The following is a 4,258-nucleotide window of genomic DNA, read 5'->3' on the forward strand; positions in this document are numbered from 1 at the left end:
ATGTAAAAGGACAACAGGGAATGGATTTTCACTGCGGAAGTGCTGTTATCGATTATGGGCTCATATTTTGGCCAGACATGTTTATGTTCATGTTCATGTTTCACCATATAACCAGGCACAGAATGTATAACATAGGCCTATCGGCAGTTATACTATGGGGCCACTGAATGCTTGAATCTGATTGGCTGATGAACATTCTAAGGTGTGCAATTATTTTCGTGGAAATGCATGGCGAACAGTTCCAAGCATGTCTTAACTGCATTGAACAGGTTATTCCTGCAATACCAGAGAATGCAGTTTCAGGACCACATTTCTAGAACTATTTTTTTTTTTTTTTTTTTTTTTTTTTTTTTTTTTTTTTCATTGTATATATACATGTATGTACATATTAGCAGTTTATACTGTTTTATTGCACTTGCTATTCAATTTTGTATTTGTATTATTATTTTTGAATATATATATATATATAGCGACATATATATATATTCTCTAATTCTGGTCATATTATTGTTTTTTTTTTATTTTTATTGTTTTGTTTGTGTGTGTGAGTTAATTTCATTAGCTGCAGCGCAGCGCTTCAACATCTAATGTGTGACCCTGTCATGATCTCTGTGAGGTCTGGGGCTTTGTTCAGTTTTCTTTTGTTTTGAGGTTTCGCCATGTGCTCCGCTGTCTTGATTATGTTTACTCCGCCCCTCTTGTTAGCCCTGTTAGCTTTTTCTCCCTCACCTGCACCCTGTTTTGTCCTCGTTATCTTCCCTTTATCATGCCCTCGTGTTTGCTGTCTTCTGTCAGTCCGTAAGTGTTGTTTAGAAGCTTGGATCTTGTATTTTCTTGTTTTGCTTTTTTGTTTATGACAGTTTTGTTTATTTTTTTTGCTGTCTTCTGTCAGTCCGTAAGGTTTATTTTTTCCCAGTCTAGTCGGTCTGTTGTTCCTGTTTTTTGTCATCTCTGTTTCACGGCTGCCCTTTTGGTGTCTGTGGGGATGTGTCTTCCTTGTCTGTCGATTCCTCTCTGCTTACGCTCGGCGCTGCTTTTGTTATTCTGGGAGATGTATGTATTTCTGCGACAGCTAACTATCGCTGATTCGCCGCCTCCCCTCACTGCTGGTTCGGCAGAAGCCGGATAGACCTCCACGCTGATCATGCTGACTGAAATTTTGATTCACCTGCTGTTGGATCCCGGTCTCGTTTCTGAGAGTACGGACTGACCAACAGATGGATCAGGCGGGTGAAAAGTTTGTTTCGATCAGCTATTGCTCATCAAGGAGCTCTCCTCGGCCACCAAGCCAGCCAGCTCTCGTCCACCGCTCAGGAATTGGAGACCCTCACTGCCCAAATCGCCGAATTAAGTGGTTCGCGCTGCAACCACGCCGATACGCTACAGAGCACTAAAAGGTTGAGTATGTCATCACTCTACTGACTGGAAAGGCTCGCAAGTGGGGGACTGCCGTTTGGGATGCAAGTGCCCGCTTCTGTACAGATTTTGAGGAGTTTCGCTGTGAAATGACTAGGCTTTTTGATCGCTAAAGCCTAAATGTTAATGTTAAGGGGGATGAAGCTGCATCCAAATTAGTGCGGTTCCATCAAGGAGGCTTTTCCGTGACTGAATATGCCATCCAGTTTAAGACTCTAGCAGCCTCTTGTGACTGAAATGAGGGGGCACTGCGGGGGGTGTTTCGGGAGGGGCATAACTTCTAAATACAGGATGAGATTGCTACACATGATTTACCTCTAGACCTGGAGGGCTTTATCAACCTGGCCACTCGAGTCGAAAGCCGCTTGGCGACGCTTGGCTCTCTGTTCGTCTTGGGGGCTAGAGGAGACCCAGCCTTTTAAGGGCCACCGACCACCTCAGTCGCCTCTGACTGAACCTGAGCCCATGCAGTTGGGGCGACTTCGATTATCTGCCCAAGAGAAACAACAAAGGCTGGTGCAGGGCCTCTGCCTCTATTGTGGAAAGCCGGGCCACTTTGCTCAATCGTGTCCTTTAAAAGCCAAGGCCCACTAGTAAACCAGGGAGTCCAGGTGGGCACTTCTCCTTTTATCTCCCCTACTCACTACCTCCTCACTGGCCGTTCAATCTCCTCCCAGGCAATCTCGGGGTCGTCTATTTTCCCTGTCAGGTCCTGAACAAGAGGCTATGGACAAGTACATTCAAGAATCCTTAAAAGCCGGTCTCAATCGCCACTCATCTTCCCCTGCTGGCGCTGGGTTCTCCTTCGTTAAGAAGAAGGATGGCTCTCTGCATCCTTGCATTGATTACCGAGGGTTAAATGACATTACTGTTAAGAACAAGTACCCCTTGCCGTTAATGTCATCTGCCTTTGAACTCTTGTAGGGAGCCAAGGTCTTCACTAAGTTAGACCTCCGCAATCATCTCATCTGCATTCGTGAGGGCGATGAGTGAAAGACAGCCTTCAATACCCCCACGGGACATTATGAATACCTGGTCCTTTCGTTCGGGCTTACTAATGCTCCTGCTGTCTTCCAGGGCATGGTCAATAGCTTATTGGGAGACATGATTAACCAATTTTACTTTGCGTACCTCGATGACATTCTAATCTTTTCTCCATTCCTTCAGGTACACACTCAGCACGTGCACCAGGTCCTCCAACGGCTGCTGGAGAACCAGCTTTATATCAAGGTGGAGAAGTGCGAGTTCCACACCAAGTCGGTCTCGTTCCTGGGTTTTATTGTTTCAGCTGGGGAGATTAAGTCGGATCAGGCCAAAGTCGAGGCTGTCGCCAAGTGGCCAGTTCCCAACTCCAGGAAGGCTCTGCAGCGTTTCTTGGGCTTCGCCAACTTCTATCAGCGATTCATCAGGAACTTTGGCCAGAGAGCTGCACCCTTAACGGTGCTCACCTCCATTGAGGTACCGTTCACCAGGAGTGCTCAGGTTCAGGAGGCCTTTGATAATTTAAAGTCCCGATTTATCTCTGCTCCTGTTCTCTCCATTCCTGATCCTGAGCGGCAATTCATTGTTAAGGTGGACGCGTCTGAGGTTGGGGTAGGCACAGTCTTGTCCCAGCATTCCTCTAAGGAAGGGAAGGTGCACCCCTGTGCATATGTCTACCATCGCCTAAACCTAGCTGAATGTAATTATGATATTGGCAACCAAGAGCTGCTGGCGGTTAGGTTGGCCTTGGGTGAGTGTCATCACTGGTTGCAGGGGTCAGCGCAGCCCTTCTTGGTCTGGACGGATCATAAAAACTTAGAATATATCCATTCGTCCAAGAGGCTGAGTTCATGCCAGGCTCGCATTGCACTCTTCTTTGACTACTTCGACTTGACCCTTTCGTACCAGCCTGGGTCCAAAAACATTAAGCCAGATACTCTATCCCGCTAGTTCAAGCGATCAGGAGGAGACCCCTGCCGAGGCCATACTCCCTGAGAGACTGGTGGAAGGGATTCTCTCCTGGGACATCGAGCGGCTGGTGGAGGAGGCCGGAAGAAAGGAGGAAGTGCCAGTTGAGTGTCCTGCGGGTGTCTGTTGTTTGTGCCAGCAGCGCTGCGCCCTACGGGTCCTTCAGTTGGGTCATGAGTCTAGGGTTGCCTGCCATCCAGGAGTCAGGAGGTCACTGGCTGCCATCCGCCAGTGATTTTTGGTGGCCCTCTATTGGCCAGGACATCAGGAAGTTTGTATTGGCTTGCTGCGTTTGTGCCCAAAACAAGGTCTCTAACCGTTCCTCCATTGGTCTACTCCAACCCCTGCCCATCCCCTCTCGTCCCTGGTCACACATTGCCTTAGATTTTGTCTCTGGCTTACCCCTTTCAAGAGGTTACACTGTTATTCTCACGGTGGTGGATCGCTTCTCTAAGGGGGTTCATTTTGTGCCCCTACCCAAACTTCCCTCTGCCAAGGAGACAGCCCAACTGGTAATTGACAACGTCTTCCGAATTCACGATCTTCCGGTTGACCTGGTCTCTGATAGGGGTCCCCAGTTTGTCATCCGTGAACCTGTGTCTCCTAGGCAGCCAATTCCTCTCTGCTCATGCTTGGCACTGCCTCTGGAATTCAGCGGTGGCTAACTATCGCTGACTCGCCGCCTCCCTTCACCACTGGTTCGGCAGAAGACGGTTAGACCTCCACACTGATCAGGCTGACAGAGTGCTGGTGGTTTTGTTATCTGGCTGATAAATCTACGGAGTGTTTCACAGTTTAATAAACTTTGAAATTTTGATTCACCTGCTGTTGGATCCTGGTCTCGTTTCTGACAGTTCCACTTTATGAAGTGCAATAAATGATAAAACAACTT

The sequence above is a fragment of the Cyprinus carpio genome, chromosome A18 (genome assembly GCF_018340385.1).
Source record: "Cyprinus carpio isolate SPL01 chromosome A18, ASM1834038v1, whole genome shotgun sequence".
Lineage (NCBI taxonomy): Eukaryota > Metazoa > Chordata > Actinopteri > Cypriniformes > Cyprinidae > Cyprinus > Cyprinus carpio.